This window comes from Zingiber officinale, chromosome 6B, assembly GCF_018446385.1.
Source record: "Zingiber officinale cultivar Zhangliang chromosome 6B, Zo_v1.1, whole genome shotgun sequence".
NCBI lineage: Eukaryota > Viridiplantae > Streptophyta > Magnoliopsida > Zingiberales > Zingiberaceae > Zingiber > Zingiber officinale.
In genome coordinates, this window is record NC_055996.1 from 67,255,766 (window position 1) to 67,278,462 (window position 22,697).

The window sequence follows — 22,697 nt, forward strand, 5'->3', positions numbered from 1 at the left end:
ATTAGATTAGTTTCTTATTTGCTGTGCTTTTCATTTATTAGATTTAGATTCAAGCTTAAACACCCCCCAATTCCATTTTTATATCGAAAACCCCAAAAATAGGAATAAAAATACAATCCTAAATTACATCATACTGTTGGTTCCTCGAGAGCGATCCTGGGCTGGTTACTACAACGTTATTGCAAAATTAAGGGGTTCAGTGAAAATACATTTGTACAATTTGATTAGCGGATGTGACAGATTCGCTTTACCAAATTTTGGCGCCGTTGCCGGAGAATACGTTAATATGCAATGTTTGGTAATTTTAGGATTGTTTTTATTTTGGAAAACTTTGAAATTTGTTTGTTTTGATTGCTTTCATGTCATATATCCATGTATTTGATTTTATTTGTTCCTGAGTCTTCTGATTTTATTTGCTAGTGTTTCAGTGTAAGAACAGGAGATTTATTTGACCATGGATCCATATTATCCGTATTTTGGAGATGGGATGGAGAATAACTACTATCAGCCTCAGACTCAGTCCTACCTACCTATGGAGCAACGGAATAGGTATGAGGATGCACAAGAACAAATTGAAGAATCAATGTGGAAATGCAATGATATTATGCAACAAATGAGAGAGCATCAAGAGCAACAATTTGCAAGGATACAGAATATACAAAGTCAGTTAGATCAGATAGCATCATCTATTAATCAGTTACAAGCACAAAACGCCAGTGAGGAGTTGGATTGTGGAGCTCTTGTCAAACCTGACACTGCATCTACTCCTTTGCTAGATTCTTTTAGTACTTTTTATTGTGATGATGATGTAGTTGTTCAAATTTTTGATTCTACTAATAGTGTTGCCTTAGATGATGTGAATCATGCAGGAATTAATGTTGAAGATGATTTAAGTGTAGGGGAATGCTTACTGGAAGCATTACCTCAAGAATCACCAAGAATTGAAGATGTAAGTGTAGGGACTTGTGCTATGGAGCCAAGCACCCAAGAATCACTACATGAAGTTGAACATTCACCAGAATTAGAGTCTGAGCATTTATTTGAGGAGAAAGAGGTAACAAACACCACTCCAGGTACCTCTCAAGATGACAAGGTGAGTATTTTGTGTGATTTTTCAGAAAATTTCATAGAGGTACCATTTATTGATTTTATTAGATGTGAATCATTTCTTGAAATATCTTTTGCCCACACTAATATTCTCCTATTTTCTTTTTACCCCACATGCGTGTGGGAGGTATTTTCTTTTATTGATGTTGTAGGAGAACACAAGCTCCCGGAGTGGGTGCTAAAACTGAACCGATTAAGACCTCCGGAGAGAATTTTGAAAGGAAAAAGGATTAATAAGGAGAATTTGAGTGGAACCATGATTACTCCACCTCCGGGGTGGCTTCTTCTTTTAGACCTTCTTCAACCACTGGGAATTAAAGGGGAGTTAGTTCCAATTTTGCTTTCTCTTGCATTTTGAGTCATGCTTTGTGTTTAGTTTTTCTCTAATAAATTCGTTATACGTTTCTTTGGTTTCATACTTTGCACTTGCACTTTGTTTTTACATTTTGCATTTTATTTTGCATTTTACTTTCATACTTTGCATTTAGTTTGGTATACATAGCATGTCATTTGAATAAAATTTTTCATGGGAATTTTCTAAGTAATGCTTTTAAGATGGTAAAAGCTTCTTAAATTTGATCATCAATTTAGGTCATTGTGACATGATTGGATGCTTTTCTTGCATGATATTAGTTAATTTGGTGGTGGATTCCAATGTGATCAATTGAGCTTGATTGCAATAAAAATACCTAGTGAGGTCCACTTTAAGCCTAAACACTATTTTATCTTTGTGTGGCATGCACTCATAGCAAATTAAACTCTAGAACTTGCTTAGTTTCTTTTCAAAGTCACAATAGCATTTGTGTGCATGGAAATTGAGGATTTTGTCAATTTTATTCCCCTTCATACTTTCCAATTCCTTTTCTCACAATTTTCTTTATATATTCTCATCTAGCATTTTAATTCTTAATTCTCTTAGCTTGTCATATTTCTTTTATTTTGTTGAGAGTTTTGGATTAATTGCTTGATGAGTTAGCTTGACTTAGATGGACAAGGTCTTAAGTGTGGGGGAGGGATGATGAGATGATAATTTTTGGAAATATTGAAGAATGTTGCGAGGATTCACGAAATATTGGCACAATTACTTGATTATGAGTTGTTTAGTGAAATTTTGAAGCTGAAAATTGTGTGCACTGGTTTGTGCCACTCTTGTGCCAATTTTCTCTTTAAAATCTCAAATCATTGAGAAATTCAAGCAATGTGTTGTATGTTCAATAACAAATGGTATGCTTACCTTGTATGGCATTTGCAAGATGCGAAAAGATTAATTCAGGGATTAATCTAGACACAAAACAATGCAAGAAAAGTGAGTTGTATAGCTACTGAAATGTGATTTAAATAGATCAAAAATTCGGAATTAAATGGGTTATTATTATTTCATCAACTAAGCATTCGAATGAAGTGTCAATTACTCTGAAAAGTTGAAGGAGAGGGCAGCATTCGGAACTTTAAACAGTGAGGGAAATGCTGAAAACAAAGCTGAAACAAATTGGAATTCAAGTTGCTGAATTTGTATCAAGTTGCTGAAATTGTGAAGTTGCAGTTTGGGAATTAGATTGTTAAGGCAGTAGGGAAAAGTAAGATTCCAAGCTGAAATTTTCGTGCCAATGCAGTGCATCTTGATTTGAAAGCAGATTAGTTCTGTGCCAAGGGGTAACTGCTGATTTGAGCCAAGCTTACTTGCTATTCGAATCTGAAATGAATGAAATTAAAGGCATCTTGATTCAATATCAATTGAAGCTGCAGAATGAAGCAATAATTCATAGATACCAGCATGGTGCTGAATTCCAGAAGAAGTGCTGAAATTGCAGAATTTATAGGGCTGAATTTATGGGTCTGTGAGGCTTGGATGGTTAAAGAACAACGATTTTGAAGTAGAGAAAGTTAAGAATGGTGTTTGTAACAGCAACTAGGAGGAGAAGCATAGTGTTCATCATCAGAAATTCAGGAAGGGAATTAAGATTGTTGTGCGGATATGCAGAAATTAAAATGCAGAATTTGATTTCTGAAATCTGGAATATGTATCAAGTTGTAACTATTGGGTGGTTGAAAGATCTGTACAGTCAGATTGAGGCAGTAGTTTTGAAGAAATGAAGACAATTTTGGTTACTTGATACCATAACAGTGAAGGAAGATAGTTATGAATGAATGTCTTTGAATCTGATTTCCTAGTCCAGATTTCTGAAATTCTGAACTTGTGTTTCAGATTACCAGAATTCCAGATTATAAAACTTCAATCTGGTTGTTGTGTGAGAGATTCTGGATTAGCTAGTTTAGCAGCTGTCAAGAGAGTTTTGGACAGTGAACGAATTTTGTTTGTCTCTCCATCCATATGCAAAGTAGTTGCTGAGTTGGAATCCTCAATTCCTAAACTGATGTTAGGAGAAGAAGGTGACATGAAGCTGTACACAGATATTTAAAAATACTTGCAGAAGTGAATTCCTAAATTTGTTATGTGAAGTGTTGAAACAATAGTGCAAGAGTGTTGAATTAAGTTTCTATCTTCACACAAATCCAGCTATGAAACCCTGTCCAAGCTTGTGACACTAATTTCTGAAACTGATCAATTTTACAAGAAATCAGTAAGTAGTTGGTGAAGGAAGGTGGCATTGGAGGTGTTTTTTTTTTTGCAACATGATAAGGTGATAAATCAAGATGCAGTGGGTGCAGAACTCTAGATTGTTGCTTTGGAAGCTGAACTGAGTTATTCTTGTGGAGCTTCACTGCTGTAAATCTAGCTGGATTTAAATCTTTGAATGCAGGAAACTGCAGAAATAGAGAAGAGCAGAATTTGATTGTGTGCTAAATACATATGCTACCTTTCAGTGATTCAACTAAGTTCCAGCACTTTGAAACTAAGATTAAGGCATTGAAGATTCAAAAGTAGCATCAAGAGAAGGAGTTTGCCAGCAATGCAGAATTTGAATTCTGCAAATCTGTGAATGCATAATTGAAATCTTGAAGGCAGATTCTGCTGGATGTTGAAGCAAATTAAGCTCCATATTGTGATGGAGCAAATGGTATTCTACCTTCTATGGCATCTGCAAAATAAAAAAAAAAATTCAGAAACCTGTGAGATGCAGAACTGTGCTCTGTTGCTTAATTTGCTAAGGCTGAAATGAGCTATATTCCTTTGTTGTAAATAATTTGAGGAAGCCTTCAATTGATTAGTTGATTTCAGAGTTGAAAGAATTGAATTGTGCAGGAACTCAAATTTTCTAGGAATTGCAAATCTGAATTGTGTACAGAATTTATCATGCAGTTTTGAATTTTATGATCAACTTGCTGAAAGTGAACAAAAAGGTGAAGGTGAGAATCTCTACAGAGTTGAGGCTTTAAACAGAAATGCATAAGGATGTTGGAATTGGAAATGCAGAGATATGGAAGAGAGCTATAAGACAAGAAATGTGCAGGAAGCTGTTTGAAAATGCAGAAAAAAATGTGCCAAGATATTGTTTCAGGAATGTGAATGGTTGTAATAAGGGACAAGTGCATTTTTCAAGCTGTTTAGGAGAGCTGGAAAGTCTGTAAACGCAACAGAATACAGAATTCAGCCAAAAATCAGAATACAGAATAACAATGTGCCAAGTCTGATGAAGATTTCTGATCAGCAAAGAATTTAAGTGAAGACCCTACTTTTGCTGCTAATGAAAAAGTTGTGTTTTGTGTAACTAGTGCATGGTGCAAGGGAATAAAATTCAGAAACAGCCTAGTTCAGTTGTTGTTTCTATTTTCAGTCCTGCAAATCAGTGACAAATTGATACAAAATTCCAGAATTGAAGAGGAAATGAAATCTGCATCTTGCTGCACAAGTGGAGTTTAAAAAGTTTACAAGACTTTTAGACAAGAAATTTGATACCAAACAGGGAAACAAAGCTAGCAACTGAAGGCTGTTTTTGGGTATATTATTCTAGTTGTTTAGTGATACTCATTCAAGGATTACAAATTAAGCTTTAGAAGGAGATCTTTGCTGCAAAAACAGAAATTAACAGAGAGGCAGTAATCCAGGAATTTCAGAATTCTGAAGAAATGAATTGTGCCCTTTTTGTGCCAATTTGGGAATTGAATTTGAATGAGCTAGAACTGCTGGAACCTGGAAAGCTTTCGAGCATGCATTGATAGGGGTCTTAAGAAACAAGACGAAGAAGAATTGAAATTTTTGATGGCTAAATGATGATTAGTTGACACGAAATCTGGAAATCTGCCATCCTTGACCTCATTGTTTTAGCTTTTCTATAATTCCTGTGAATACAATCTGGCTATTCAGTAATGGAAGCTTAAGAAGTTGCAGAATCAGGAAGAGGAACAATTTCAGAATGTAGAAGCAGTGACGTATCAAAACTGATAGTATACAAATTCAGATTCCAAATGTTAGGAAGATGCAGCAGTGTGTGAAATGCTAGTGTGCCAAATTTTGTTGTTGAATCTGATGTCTGCAATCAGAACTCTGATTCTGATTTCTGCTGGTCTACAAATTTGCAAGTGATGTTGAATTGTTGTGTGTCAAACTTAAATTGTAAATTCCTAATCAGTAAAATCATGGTGGAATTCTGGAGCTAAATCTGTGCAACAGATTTTGATCTGCTAAATTCAATTGGAATGTTCTTTTAGATTAACGTCTTCGAATTTGTTTCTGAATATGATTTGTTAGTTCAGTTATGGAATTGGCTTATGCTGGAATTTGAATCTGAAAAATCAGAAATAGAGGAAGTGCAGGAAACAGAAGTGCAGAACATAGAATTTGAAATGATGAAATTGAATGCAGAAAGGGAGTTCGTGAACTCCAAGGGAGCAACCAAGACATACTGAAATTCTGAAATGGAACCTTATTTAGTGCTATTTCTTTATGCTACTGAAAAGAAAAAAAAAATTGGAATTCAATTTCCAGTCATAGGCAGTGTAGATTTCTGAAAACAATATCTGCATATGCAATTTCTGATATGCACGAATTCTCTTTTGACACCTTTTGTTCCTTATCTGTTTGAGAAAGAAGCTGAGCTGAAATTCTGCTGTGAACAGATCTGTAGAGGCAGATTACAGAAATCATAATCCATTTACAGATTACAGCAGCACCTTAAAACATTTGTTGGTTTTCAGTAGCATAAATGTTGAGTTCAAATGAAGCTTTAGAATGCCAAGTTTCAGTTGATAGCTGCAAGGGATTGAGGAGTTGCTAAATTCTGGAATTTACCAGCTGCAGATTCTATTTTTGTGTCAATTACTAGTGTTGTTTCTGATCAATTTGATTAGAATTCAATTTCTTTAATTACAGCACTAAATGAGAAACATTAGTGAATGGAGCTGGATCATAATTGCAGTGATAAGGAAACTACTCAGTTTTACAAGATATCTGTGAAGTAGCTTGTTATGGAAGGTGGCATTGGAGATGTTTTCTTGCCAACATTTCTGTCCAGATTTTGTAAATGGAAGTTTTTCAATTGGATCGAGTTTTTACCATATTCTTGATCAGTGAAATGCTCTAGCATTGTCTGAATTTTGTAAGATGAATCTTTATAGTTTGTGTTGGAATTCAAAAACTCCAACCAACTGATTGCAAACTTTTATGGCAACACTTTAAAGAGGATGATCCTGCACTTGGAATTTCTGTGAATATCAGAATGGAAAGCTATGGAAAAACACTAAATTTATGCTTTGTAATTTCCGAAATTTCATTGAATTGGAAAGAAGCTGAATTCTGGGAAATGTGTAGCTGAAATGGGACATAACAAGTAAAAGAGAAATGTTGAATTCTGAAACATATCAAGTTGTTGCAGATTTTTAATCAGAATCAAGCTTAAGAAGATATATTTGGCTCTATTTGTTATTTGTTGTACTTCCTCTACAAGCAGTGCCTGATCCGTGTGCCAATCTGATTTCTTTGTTCAGATATTTGAAAATCTGAAACTTGCTGAAACTCTGTTCAGATTTTAGAAATCAGAAGTTCTGAAATCAGAAATTCCAGAGAGAAGGTTTGAAGAATGAATTCAAATCTTAAGAGTTTCAACCTCATGAACTCTTGCTGTCAGACTAATTGGAATGAATGGAGTTTGCTTGGCAAATCTGTGGAGTGCCAAATAAATTGAGATGATGGATTTATGATTGTGCCAAGCTTAAATTTGTTCCTTGAATTTGGTTCTTCATATGTGTAGACATAAAGACAGTCTTTTAAGTCACTCTAAGGAAGAAGAATCTTAATAAATCTAGTTAATGTGTGTCAAATGAGGATCTCTGATTTTTGAATTTGAAGGCTGCTGGAAGAAGTTTATATTTTCCTGGTTCTGATCATTCAAGAACTAAGTGAAGCTCTAAACATCTCGAGAACAAAGAAGCTTCTTGATCAGTGAAAAGTTAAAGAAACTAGAATCTGGAACTAAGGAATTTGTTGGAGAATTGGACCATAAGCAGTCCCTTGATCAGTGGAAAGTTAATTGGATTTTGCTGTGCAGCTTCTGCGATTTCATTAAAACTGAAGACTTAAGTTAAGATTTGAAATGATACATTTAAATTTGATACACTGACCTTGGGAATTTGGGACCAAATTGCAATCTCTGAAATTGTGAAGGCAGAGATGGGATTCTAGTGTGAGGTGATACTTAATTCAAAGAAATGAATTTCAGATCTGGAATTGAACAAATGAAAATCAAAGGTGATAGTTGCTGAAATAACAGATATAGACAAAGATGTAGACACTGAAAAGGCAGGAAATGCAGAATTTGTTGAACACATAACATATCAAGCTGATATATGCATTTCAGTAAGAGAGAAAGCACTTGAAAATGATAAAATTTTGTTGCTGAATTTGCTAGGAACTGAACTCAAGCTCTTATCATCTCAAGACCAAATGATTTATCTTTCCAAGTTGAATTCTGTGATCAAAGTGGCTGCAGAGTTTAAGCTGGAATTCAAGAGCTGCATTCAAATGTTATTGCAATATTCCATGACAACATTCTAAGAGGATGTTTTTGCACTTGAATTTCAGCACTTGTAGCATGATGTAGAGCATTTCCAAAGATGCAGAACCTGGTATCAACTGCATTATAAAGCTAAAATCAGTAGTTGGGTTGCTTAGTAGGGGCTTTAAATGGATTGTCTTTCTGAGGATGGATTGAATAGGAGTATTTCTGAAATGCTCAAGCTGAATCCGTAGGAGGTAATTTGTAAATGGTACAATGGCTATTGGAGATGCAAAACAGCAAAGAAAAAAAAACAGTGGCACAAAGGAAGTGTATCAAGTTGTGTGCCAACTGATGATGTTTCGAATTAACTTAAATCCTTTAAATTGTGAATTTTTGTGCTGCTGGAATTTGATTTTCTGATTTCTTGAATTCTGAATCTTTGTGCCAACTAAAAGCTTTCCAAGTTGACAGTGTGATTTCTGCACATTGTGGATAAGCAAGTTGCTGAAATTCTGATTTCTAAGTTGCTGTAATAATTTGAGCTCCTGTTGGAATTGAGGTTTTGATTCAATTTGCTTGGTTACTTGAATTCCGAAAGAAAAGAAAACAAAATATGCAGAATGATGCAAACAGTGGCAGGATTAGTATCAATTAAGTGAATGCATGATGTGTTTTATTGCCCGAGACGGCCAAGTTTAAGTGTGGGGGAAGGGAATTATTCTTCATGATTTGAGATTATTTTTGAGCTTCCAAATTGCTGAAATTGAAGATGAAAAATAGTGAAAGAAATTTTTTTGAAAATTGGCACATTTAAGAGAGTATCAAAAGGGAGACAATGTATCAAGATTCTATGTTGGCATTCAAATTGAATGGGAGGGTAGCTTGATACTTTGAATTGGTAATAACAAATGGTATACAACTCTTTTCACATCAAAATGGTTAACTCATCAAGTATACTCCTCCAATACTCTCATCTTCTCATTTTCTTCATTAAATACATTTCTTTTGCTATTTTCATTCACTTCAATTGCTCTTCTTGCTTCCATTTCAATTATTCATGATAAATTCCTTTTGATTCATGTATGCTATGTTTTATAGTGGTGGAGAATTAGAAAATAAGCAAGACTATGGTAGTGAAATGTTGTGAGTTGCATTGAGTGAGCTCCACTTATACACATTTTTGAGTGTGAGAGCTAGAATAGGTAAATTCCTTGTGAGATTGCAACTTGCTTTATTTTTCATTTGGATTGAAACTACCATACCTACTGATTATTGTTTGGATTATATTCATGATTGTTGGTGATCTTTAGATGGTCTTAGTTAAATTCTTTTTACTATCTTCTAGGTATTGCTAGGGAATTTTTATGGAGATGATTTTGAGTTTTCTTTACTTTCACGGGACGTTCAAGACTAAGTGTGGGGGATTTGATAACCATGATTTTACTGCATTATTTTGATTCATATATGCATGGTTTGATGTTGATTTCATAGTTTAAATCATGGTTACATCACATTTTGTGCATAGTGTGTATTTTTGGATTTAATTGCAAATTATATTATTTTTTGTGCTATTTGATGCTAATATTTGATTCTTATTTTGTAGGCATCAAAGGATCTTAGATTTGGATCTATTTGGACCGAAATTGGGCTCGAATCGGAGTTCAAACAAGAAGATCAAGCTTTGGAGCATTATGAGCCGTTCATCAAGAATAGGACAGATCTGGACCATCCGTTGAAGATCTGGCCGATCCAACCTAATGGGGAGCAGATCTAAGTCATTGGTGAAGATCCAGAAGTTTTGATCCAGATCTGAATTCATCAAGCCATTGATCCAGCCGGATTAATCTGGGCCGTTCATTGAAGATCGGCAGATCTGGACGATCCGACCTAAGGGAGGGTAGATCCAGACCCTAGATCAACATCAGTACCTTCGGATCAGATTTTGGATGACTTTTCACCGTTGATTTAGCCCGGAATCATCTCAACCGTCCATTCCAGATCCAGATCTGATTTAAATGAAAAGCTACAGTACCCAGCTTCTTCGTCGATCCTCCACAGCACAGTAGCTTCGTCCCGGCGCGGTTTTCTCCGGATTTCGGCCCCTTTCTCTTCTCCAATCAATCTCCCGAGCTTCTATCTTGGTGGTGAGCTTCTCGGCGGCGACATCCTGATCTTCTGGAGCCATCGGAGAGTGTTCTCTCCGGTGGAATTTGGCTCGCGGCATCTTCCTTTTCCAGCTCGATTTGGCGGTGGTTCTCCAAATCCAAGCTCCGATTCCCATCAGCAACATACGGAGGTGGTCTTCCGGTGTTCCTGAGCTTCACTCGACGTTCATCCGCGTTCCACAGCCTTCCATCAGATCCAGAGGTAGATTTCCAGATTTTCGGCATTTTCTTGGGTTTAGGGTTGTTTCAGCTCGTCGGGGGTGGTCCGTCGGTGTTTTTGAACCTTCCTGGAACTGATACGCTGTAGAGAGTCTCCACTGAGGTCCAGAGTTGGGTGGTCTCGACTTTGGCACTCTTGTGTGACGGCTTGAGTGTGAAGTTTGGTGAGATTGGTTGTGAGTTAGATTGGTTAGGATTTATTTCGTTTTATTGGTGTTTTTACAGCTTAAAACAGATTCCTTTTATGTTTGTTAAGTTCTTATCATTGCAATTTAGCATTTCTTTGTTTTGTTGAAGTTTAATTCATGTTTGGTAGTTGTAATTTCATTGATACAATTTAGTTTAATTCTTGTTTGATGCTTAGTTAATTGTTTAGTGTTTAAGTTCTAAGTTAGGGTTTAAATTCTGCTTAGATTAGATTTTATTTCTGTCTTGTTATTTCATATTTAGTTTAAGTGTGTTGATGGATTTATCACAACGTAGTGTGACAATACGTAATGATTTGTTCATTGGCACATAGTTAGGTTTCACTCTTGCATTAGATTAGTTTCTTATTTGCTGTGCTTTTCATTTATTAGATTTAAATTCAAGCTTAAACACCCCCCAATTCCATTTTTATATCGAAAACCTCAAAAATAGGAATAAAAATACAATCCTAAATTACATCATACTGTTGGTTCCTCGAGAGCGATCCTGGGCTCGTTACTACAACGTTATTGCAAAATTAAGGGGTTCAGTGAAAATACATTTGTACAATTTGATTAGCGGATGTGACAGATTCTACTTATCACCGGACCGAGCATTGTTCCACCAAAATTCGAGGGGGACTTCACAAACTGGAAGCGTCATATGGAGGTATTCCTAAAAACTGATTTTGAAATTCGGTCTATTATGAAGTATGATTTTTTAGCTCCAACGAATCAAGATGGAGAAGAAAAATAAGAGAGCCTTTGGATAAAGAAGGACCAGAATGAGTTTGTAGTAAACAGTCGTGCGGAATATCACCTGCTGAGCGTGTTACCGCCTCAAGAGGTCAACCGCATCGGAAGCTATTCATCTGCCAAAGAACTCTGGGAGAAGTTCTTGGAACTCCACGAAGGCACGTCCGAAGCGAAGCTCGCTAGAAGAGACATCCTCCGGAACAAGCTGATGAACATCCGTCTGGAAAAAGGTGAGAAGGTAGCCAATCTACATGCGAAGGTAAAGGAATTAATTACTGATCTCGAGAACCTCGGTGAAATGGTAACCAACCGAGACACCATACGCTACGCACTCAACACGTTTCCCAGAACTCCAGAATGGACATCAATCGTCGACGCCTACTATATTTCAAAAGACTTGGAGGTAAGTACCTTAGAAGAACTATTTTCTACTATGGAATTACATGAAACCAAGTGTGCAGGGACAACTAAGGAAACAAGCCAGATAATGGCGCTGAACGCAACCAAAAGGGATGAACCCGAGTCAGACTCAGAAGAGGACCAGGAAGCATACATGGTAAGAAACTTTAAAAAAAAAATTAGATCTAATAAGTTTAAAGAAATGCAGAATAAAAAGAATCCAAGAAATAGAAGAAGGATGCGTTGCTACCAGTGTTAAAAGGAAGGACACCTAAAAGAGGATTGCCCAGAACTAAAGAAGGACAAAGGCAAGATTCCCAAGAAGCACAAGAACCTAAAAGCTACTTGGGACGACACTTCATCATCTGAGTCCGAGATTCAAGAATATGTCGGGCTGGCGCTGATGGCAAGCTACGAAGGACAAAGTACATCAGAACCCAGCATCGATGAAGGGGGAGCGACCTCAGATGAGAACAGCGAAGCAGGGGGAGATTCAGGCTTCAAGTCTGATACGGTAAGTAAGGTATGCCTCTTACCCCCTGATCAACTTTACTTTAGAATTAAGTCTATGGCAAAATCCATATTTAAGTTAAAAAGTAAAAATACTAAATTAAAAAATGAAAACTTAGAAATAAAAAGAACTTTAGCAAAATCTTGTCTAATAAAAGACTTTGATAAAATAAAATTTGAAAGTGATAAATTAAAAGAAGAAATAGAAAAATTAAAAAATTTCACCTACTCAAATATTTCTACTTTTAGAAATTATAGAGGTTTAAATTGGTACTATAAGTTTCATCAAAGTCAAATCAGAAAAATATCAAAAGTCTATATACCTAGAAAATATTTAATTAATCCTGTAGGTAGGAACCTCTATTGGGTTCCGAAAACATGTTTAACTTGAATTTAAAATTAAACTTAACATTTTCAGCGAGAAAGTTAAACAAATAGTTTCTTTATGAGGTTTTGTCTAAGGAAGTGGTTGTTGCTCTAATAACCAAGAAGGCTCAGTGCCTCGCCATGACTTGGAAGTCAAAATATTGAAATCAAATGTTTAATTAACTTTCTAGAAAAGTATTAAAGTTAGAGTTAAATAATACTTTAAAGTTTTTAAACATTTGTTTTGAAAATTTTGTTTAACTTAGAAAATTTTTCTGTTGCAAATAATGCTTTAAAAGAGTTATTCAATTTATTTTAGAAAATATATTTAAAAATATTCATATTTTCAAAAACTTAGAAATTTTTTTTTGAAAATTTTTACATTGCAATTTGTTTCAACTTAATTTTTTTTTTTTAAGGTATCTATTCTGTTGCACAAAATTTTGTAGAAAAATTATTGTTTTACTTAGAAATGTTTACAAACACTTAAAATCCTTGATTTTATTAGAAAACTAATTCTGTGGCACATGTTTAACTTAGAAAATTAATGTTAAGAAAGTGTTTAAAATTTGATTCCTTAGAATTTTTACAAAACTTAAAATTTTTTTACTAACTTTATTTTTTTAAAAAAGTTAGATTTTAACCTTAGACTTGTGTAGGAACCCCAATTTTTTTTAATGTGATCAAAGGGGGAGAAATATGTTAAATCTAGGGGGAGGTATATAGTAATTGTTGAATTGACAAATCTTGGACTTATTTGCATATTAATTATTTTTATTGTATTTGTTTTACCCTAACTTAACTTGGGTTGTTCACATCAAAAAGGGGGAGATTGTTGAAACCCCAAGGTGTTTTGATGTAATCAAACGAGTTAAGTTAAGTCCTGTTTTGTCTAACTCTTGTGTCTAAGTGTACAGGAGCTTAGGAACACAGGAAGTCGAGCGGAAGACGCGGCTAGCGAGAAGGACGACACGGGAGAGAGCCGATGGGCTCGATGTGTCCGAGGGACGCGGTGACCGCGGAAGAGTACACCGGCGGACGAGAAGAGCGTACGCGACGTTCGAGGGACGAGAAACCGGGAAGGAAAGCTGCTCGAGGAAAATCCCGGAACTTGGGTTCGGGTGCGCCCTATTCCGGATGGTCGAGATCACCCAAGTTAGTGGAGCCGGAGCGAAAAGACTCGGACCGAGACGAGCTGAACCGGAGAAAGAGAAAAGTCAATTTCTGTTGGCTTTAGGGCTCCGAGCGCACCGAATAGCCCGGGGTGCCCGGACCGAAGATATTGACCAGATCGAGTAAAACTCGATCTAAACGTTGGAGGATAAAGTTTTATCCCCCCAAGGTACCCGAAACCCCTTCGGGGTGCCCTGACCAGTGCTATAAATATAACACTGATTTGCACAGCTTATTTAACTCACTTGTAATCAGTTTTCTCTGTGCTTTCATTTCTGTTCTTTTTATTTGTATTGTCAACGCTGTAAAGAGGCTACTCCGCCCGATGGAGATCATCAGATAGTGCGCTTACTTTCCTTGGATTAACAATCCCTTGATTGCAAACCAAGTAAATCTCTGTGTCTGATTTGTATTTTATTAATCTCTTTATTTTTTATTACAAGTTCTTTTAAATTAGTTGAATATCCGAGAAAGGTTTGTGGTGTTTTTTTTGTAGGGCAATTCACTCTCCCCTCTTGCCGACCTCCAAAGGGACCAACAGTTTCAGTATTGCGAACCTTCGACCCCCTTCCACGTCTTCCTCTCCCTCGAGATGTTGTAGTCGATTGAGAGACCCTAGATCCTGAAGTGTATGCATATCCGAAAGAAGATATGCGACATCCACTTTGCTCATCTCTACCCATAGGTCGACCTGTATGTTCTGTGTTGTATGAAGGGGCTCGCGCTGTACTTTGAGATGAATCTATCATATCAAGAAACTTGTCTATCATATGCTCTCGCATATGTGGATCCATCCCATCTAATATCTCAACAATATGGGATATCCTGTTAGGTTCTGCTCCCTCGTCATTAAACTGATGTATGTGCATCGACAATCTCCTCCAATGAGTGTTGATACTCTGAAGCATAATTGGAATAGAAAAGTAACAGTAATGTGCAAGATCATGCTCCAATGGCAATTCGTATATAATTTTGATAGAACAGTTGCATCTGTCGGCTAGCTGGTCAGATGCTTCCTCAATACATTTTAGCTGACCAGAAATCAACTCCATTGCCTCTAATGAAATCCGACACCTTATTTGACTGAAAATTTCATCATGTAAATGTTGATGGCATGGAATGTTCAGAGATTTTTCGAACGACTTCTTAATATCATCGAATTGAATCCTCAACATCTTATGTATTTTTTCAAAAGATGTCTGTAGGGATGACATGATATCTCCCAAATATAACTTTAGTCTCGCATATGCAGACTCTGCCCTGTAATAAAAAAATGCATATATTTTAATACTGAAAAGAATTGAAATAGTACAATAATGAACAAAATTTAAATAATAAAGCTATAAAATGGCTATACCTTTGATTTGAATTGCTCCCGAGGTGCATACATGTATCAACCCATGCTGAAACAAATCGCTCTTTGTAAAGGTGTAATCATGTATCCCAAAGGTAATTTAGAACACCCTCGAATCGTTGATACTCCTCGCGTATGACATCCCACTTCTACTGGTAAGACCATTTTGTCGATGAATTAATGAATGAGTGCCATGATGCATAAAAATGTTGTCACTCCAGACCAAACATAGGGGCACATTTCTTCATTACGCACTGGTTTATGTACCAAATACAAAAGATGTGACGTGCATTAGGAAAACATGTTTCAATGGCATTAATAAGCGTCAAATCCCGATCTGAAACAAACATCAATGACAACGATGCATTCTTTTCAACCATCCACTTCTTTAAGGTACCTAATGCCCATGTCAGTTGTTCGGTCTTCTCATTATTAAGATATGCAAACATAAGTGAGTAAGTTCGCATTGTGGATGTGATACCCACAACCTCTAATAGTGGTATTCGATACTCATTGGTCTTGTATGTGGCATCAATGATCGACACGGATGAAAAGTTGACAGACAACTCTAGACTTTTTGGACGAACTCAAAGAATATCTGTGATTTCGTTGGTGTCTGGATTTGTACGGTAATTATGGAGGTATTCTTTCTTGATTAATTGGTCCAAGACATACTGAATAGAATTTAGGCCGCCCCATTTAGCAGATTTATTTGTGAAAATGACATTGTAAATGCTTTTGATCCCCGTAGTGTTTGACGGGTCTCTTTCCTTTAAAATACTAAGGGGTTGTTTGTTTGGAGGTTTTGGAATGGGAATGAAATGAAACTTGGTGCTTGGTTTGGGGAAATGAAAGTGGGCCCCACAGATTCATTCCTTAAAATATGGGAATGAGCCATTAATGAGTAATATGGGGAGTATGTGAATCATTCCCATTTTATTATTATATACAATCATTCCTATTACCTATCCCATTCCCTTATCCGAAACAAGCAACCCCTAAGAATTTCACGAGGTGCGGTGTTGTTGGCCATGTCGAGTACAAATTCTTTCTCCATTGGTTTTAACCTACTCGCGTACTCATGACCATCAATATATTCTACTAATTGATGATTATGAAAACCACAGACAACCCTTAAACCCCATATCATACCATCTGGAGGTATTGGTATACCTCGCAACTCAAATGGGCATTCACATTTTTTAGTCCCAATATTTCTTTTTAAGGATTATTCATCAACTAGATATCGTGACAGTTTGTACTTTCCACCTCTTTCACACATAAGATGACGCTTTGGTAGCTTGTCACCTTTTAAATTAACAGAATTTTTAATAACTACTACAATACCATTCTTCATACCAACTGTCTTTACCCAATTTATCATATCTTCTCTACTTTTTAATATCTATATAAAAAAATATAACAAAGATGTATAAGTATGACATCACCAATCTTAATATAATTTCTCTACTTATAAAATAAATAATGAATATGCATAAAACAATGATAATAATTAACTTGATCTGTGGTAAATTCGACTGTATAATCACGACTGTTGTTGGAGATATCTTCACTAGGAACATCATTCTCAATTGACCAACTATCTGAAAATAAACTCAAATAGTCATCTATAGTTTCAGGAAGAGAGAAGGAGAGGCTGAGAGGGAGATAACAGTGGAGGGAGATGTGAATGAAGAGTGACTAAAAATGAAGTGTGAGAGGAGGATTTAAAGGGAGAGGTTTTGACACGTGTCAAGAGTTGAAGGGTGGGTAATTTAAGGGGAGGGGAGGTTCTAACACGTGTTAAGAGTTGAAGAGTGGGTAATTTAAGGGGAGGGGAGGTTTTGACATGTGTCAAGAGTTGAAGGGTGGATAATTTAAGGGGAGGGGAGGTTCTGACATGTGTCAAGGATTGGAGGATGGGTCCTTTAAAGAAAGTGAGGAGTTCTGACATGTATCAAGAGTTGGAAGTGGGTAATTTAAAAGGATGAGAGATTTTAACATATGTCAAGGGTTGGAAGGGGGTCATTTAAAGTGATTGGAGATTTTGACATGTGTCAAGGGTTGGAAGGGGGGTCATTTAAAGGGATGAAGGATTTTGACATGTGTCAAGGTTGGAAGGGGGATAATTTAAAGGGAGGGGAGGTTCTGACATTTGTCAAGCGTTGAAGAGGGGTAATTTAAAGGGAGGGTGTTATCTTGACATGTGTCAATGGTTGGAGAATGACTAATTTAAATTAAGGAAGTGTTTTGACAGGTGTCAATGGTTGGAGGATGGGTAATTTAAAGAGGGTGAGAGATTCTGACATGTGTTATGTGTCAAGGGTTGGAGGGATGGATGATTTAAAGAGAAAAAAGGTTATGACATGTGTCAAGAGTTGGATGTGGGTAATTTAAGTATCGAATTAGGAAGGTAATTTAAAGGAAGGGAGAGATTATGCTCTATGTTAAAAATTGTATAAAATAAAAAAATTAAAAAATTTGGTAAAAAAATAATAAACAAAATTGATTAAAGAAATAAAACTAAATAAATATTAAAATAAAATAAAATAATAAATAAAATTAATTTAAAAAGTAAAACTAAATAAAAATTAAATAAAATTAAAAAATATATAAATATTAATGAAAAAATAATAAACAAAATTAATTAAAAAAAATAAAACTAAATAAAAATTAAATAAAATTAAAAAATATATATAAGTATTAATGAAAACTAATAAATAAAATTGATTAAAAAAATTAAAATTAAATAAAAATTAAAAAATATATAAGTATTAATGAAAAAATAATAATAAATAAAATTAATTTTAAAAATAAAATTAAAAAAATCAAAGAAAAGAGAGGGCAGAACGGTCTTTTGAAGGGGGAGGGAAAAGAGATTTGCTTAGATGGGGTGAAAAGAGATTTAATGGAAAGGCAAGAGAAAAAAGGAAGGGTACTTCTTTGCCTCTCAAATCATGATGTAATGAAATAGATCATTTAAGAGGTAAGGAGTTATAAAAATTTCACTTCCCTCCCCTTTATCCTTCCCTCACCTTCTTTCCAAATAAAATTAATTCTTTTTCCTTACTCTTCTTTCACCACCACTATCATCATCACCAACACCACCATCACCTCCTAAACAGACTATTACATTGGGATTATTATTATTATTAAATATCAAAAGCAACGTTTCTTTTAATTTTTATTTAAAAAATATTTTTGATTCAACTTTGCTCCAGCATTTAGTTGAACTTATTTTAATATATATATAAAACAGTCAGTTAAAAGTTTGACAAAAGTTATTATAATATATTTCATTATATAAATAAAGTTATTTTAAAAATTAAGCATATTTTTAAAATGAGAATAGAGAAACGTCTCTTTTTTAGAATGTAGTAATTCTTTATCAATGAATTTATTTTGAAAGATTTCTTTAAATATTTTTATTTATATATACATAACACATATTTTGTCTCTTTCCTTTTTTTAGTTTTATTTTATTTTTTATCCTTTCTTTCAAGGAAGAAAACAATGACGGACAGCTGTAAATAAATAGGAGACACGTGAACATGAAAGTGGAAGAGTGTCATTAGCAATGAAGATCGCTTTCATTGCCAATAATAATCGCAAGTTCTAGTTTTATTTTTCTCCGCCTCAACCCTACAAAAAAGTGATCGGCGATGCGAGCGAGAATGATATTAATATAAGCTTATATATTTTTTTATTAATTCATGTATTTAGATACCAACTAAAAGTGGACCACGTGAATCCATCAAACACGTGCCGGGGCGTGCCGGGGGCAACATTAATCTTATATATAAAAGAAAATTGATTAATTAATCAGGTTGAGTCTCGATAACCGTAGGCCTCTTAGATACAACTGGATATTAATCTTATACATATGATAAAAGATGATCCACTTATCCTAATGTCATTGTAAATTAATCTCTAAATTAATACTGAGGAGTTAAATTATGAATAATTATTAATACAGATGATCAAGATATCAAGAAAGTCATACTCAAACGTGTTGATTTTTGATCCTAATATTTTATATGATAACATTTTATATTTTAACCATCGTACTGTCCCGAGAGGACGATATTAATCTTATATACATATGGTAAAAGATGATTCATTCGCCTAGCATTTCGTCAATCATTTCTTAAACTAATACAAAAGATGTAAATCATTGATGTCTACTAATTATTAATACAAACGGCTAAGACATAAAAAAAGATATACTAGATCTGCCAAATTTCGATATTACTCACCTTCATATATTAAGATGGAAAGTTTGAACATAATCAAAATCTCCATCTCACTTGCAGTTTGTATCATTCATGCGAGTCTCATTCAGTCAAAAACAACACCACAAACTAACCATCCCGTTTCTTTTTATCATAAATACTTCAATAAATTGGTACCACCTAATTCACATGTATATGAATATTTTGAAAGTTAATCTACATAAATTATATTTTAAATTTAGCTATTAAGTAAAATAGACATTGCACGAAATTCAAACACTTAGGGGGCGTTTGGTATGAACATGAGAATGAGAATCGGAATGAGAATCATTGTATTGTGAAATGAGAATGAGTATAATCATGGATATCACTTTTAAAAGCAATGTTTTGTTAGTTGCATATTTTCTATCGGAATAAATCAATATTTCCTTTTTTACCCTTAAAGAAAATAAGAGAAAAAAATTAGATGTGAAATAAAGATGAATGTGAGAGAAAAATATGATGAAAGAGAATGATGAGAGAGAAAGTATGATGAAAGAGAATGTGTGATGAAAGCGAATGAAGAGAGAGAAAGTATGATGAGAGAGAACGTGTGATGAAAAATAATGAAGAGAGAGAAAGTGTGATGAGAGAAAATGAGAAAAGAGAGTGTAATAGAAGAGAGTATGATGAGAGAAGATGTGAGATAAAATATGATGTGAGAGAAATTATGATGGGAGAGGATGAAGAGAGAGAAAATGTAATGAGAAGAGAGAGAGTCTGTGATGAGAGAGATTGAGGAGAGAGAAAGTATGATGAGAGAGAAAGTATGATGAGAGAGAAAGTGTGATGAGAAAAAAAAAAAACAGTGAGTGTGATGGGAGATATTGAGAAGAAAGAAAGTATAATGAGAGAGAAAGTATGATGAGAGAGAAAGTGTGATGAGAAAAAAAAAGAACAGTGAGTGTGATGGGAGATATTGAGAAGAAAGAAAGTATAATGAGAGAGAAAGTATGATGAGAGAGAAAGTGTATTGAGGAAAAAAAAGGAGGAAGTGTGACAAGAGAGATTAAGGAGAGAGAAAGTGTGATGAGAGCGAAAGTGTGATGAGAAAAAAAAAAGAGAAAAGAGAGTATGATGAGAGAGATTGAGGAGAGAGAAAGTATGATGAGAGAGAAAGTGTGATAGGAGAGAGAAAGTGTGTGATAAAATGATGAGAGAGAAAATATGATGAGAGAGAACAAGGAGAGAGAAGTGATGTGAAAGAAAAATAAATAAATAAATTTTGATATTTGATATTAAGGGAGAAAATTTTAGTTTTAGGTCAAGGGTATTTTTGGAATAAGGAAATATTTCGATTGATGGAAATAGGGTAATGACTCATTGAAGGGGAGGAATATGAGAATGAGTTATTACCCAATTTCAAGGATTCATTCCCTTATTTGTATTCCTGTTCCTATAATCCAAACATTAACAATGGTAATCAATGATTCCCATTCACATTCTCCACTCCTATTCCCCTAAACCAAACGTCCCCTTAAATTATATATATAAATATATATATATAGTTTGAGATTTTTTAATTATTTTTTAATTATCATCCATTATCGAGTCGTTCGAATTGATTAATCTTACAATAGTTGGATTTAATCATATAAAAATTTCTCATTAACTATCGGAATAAATTGAAAAGTACTAAGTTTATCTAGATGATCAATATTTTTAGATATGTTTTTATTGGAAGAAAAATCTCCTACAGTATATTATAATTATAATTTAAATTTTAGATTCCTTAATTATCCGATAGAGAACATAACTGTTATATCATTATTCCGGTACTAATTTGAAATTCCTTTGGTCAGATTGATAGTGAAAATTAAGTATTATTTGATAGAAAATAATTATTTTTTTTAATAAGATTGAAATTGAGTTTTAGTGTGTAAATTATAATTATGAAATACAGACATTTAGCAAGTTCGCTCCATAATTAAAATCATTGTACTATCGAGCCATGACACATAGATAAAGATCAAGAGTAGAAGAGTATTGTGATGGTTAAAATATGAGGTGTTATCATATAAAATTTTAGGGTCAAAATTCAGCGTGACCGAGTATAACTTCCCCCATGTCTTGACTATTTACACTAATGACTAGTAGCCATCCATGATTTACCTCCTCCGTGTTGACCGATAGACAAATTAATGGGAACATTGAGGATAAATGAATCATCTTTTGCCACAAGAGTAGAAGAGCATAGTCCCGGAGTTACGGTGATTAGGCTTGATAATTAAGTATTTAAGAATTAAACCTCAATTTTAACCTACCAGAGAGATGCTTTTTATGGGACAATAATCCTTAAAATATAGATATCTAGTGGGACAATAATCCTAATAATACAGAGCGCTTCTGAATTTATATGTTACGGCGCTTTTTATTAAAAATATTATTATTTTAATTATTGTAGCAATTATTAGGTATCTATGATAATCTAAAATAAAATTACTTATAAAAACGACTATATTAAAATCAATGTTTTAAAAGGCGTGAAGCGCGATGAAACGCCGAGTCCAAGCTTCAAGCTTAAAAATTTAAAAGAGCTTAGGATAATTTTAAGCGTAAAAAAATATTTTTTATTTTTAAATAAAATTTAATTATTTTAAACAAATAAATAGATCAAATAATACTTAAACATGATAAATTTAATGTTCATGTATAAATTTCTCACATGTTTAAAAAGGTAAAAGTCACAAAGTTTATAATATACATTAGTTTTCACAATAAAAGAACATAAAAAAAATTAGATATTATCTAATTCCTTGTCTGATTTTAATTTGATCTTCTCAATTTTTCTCGATAGTAGACAGATAGGGGATTTATGATAGATTATGACTTTTCTCTCAAGAGTTAAGAGAAGTTGTGTCTCTTTGTTTTCTCTAAATTTTGTTTCCTTATATTCTTTAAAAATTTATAAATCAATTAAAATTATAAATAAAAAATCACACTTAAGCGCTATTAAGCGCGTTTAATCATGCTTAATTTGGTCAAACATACTTTGACAGTTTTTTTCCTTGTTTTCACATAAAACGAAGTTTTTCTTCCTCGCTTCGCTGTTAATGACACTTTTTAGAAGACGGATTAAAATAATATTATATTAGTTTTTTATAATCACTCAGTTATTCTAAAATAATTTTTTCGAATAATACTGAAATTAAAAAAAAAATTTGACGACTTATTTTAATGGTCGGTAAATATGTGGAACTTTTTAAAATTTTACAGAAGAGATTATTAGAACTTTAGGAAGGAAAATTAGTACACGGGGAGTGATTCTAAAATTGTGATAATTTTGGAGGTCAAGA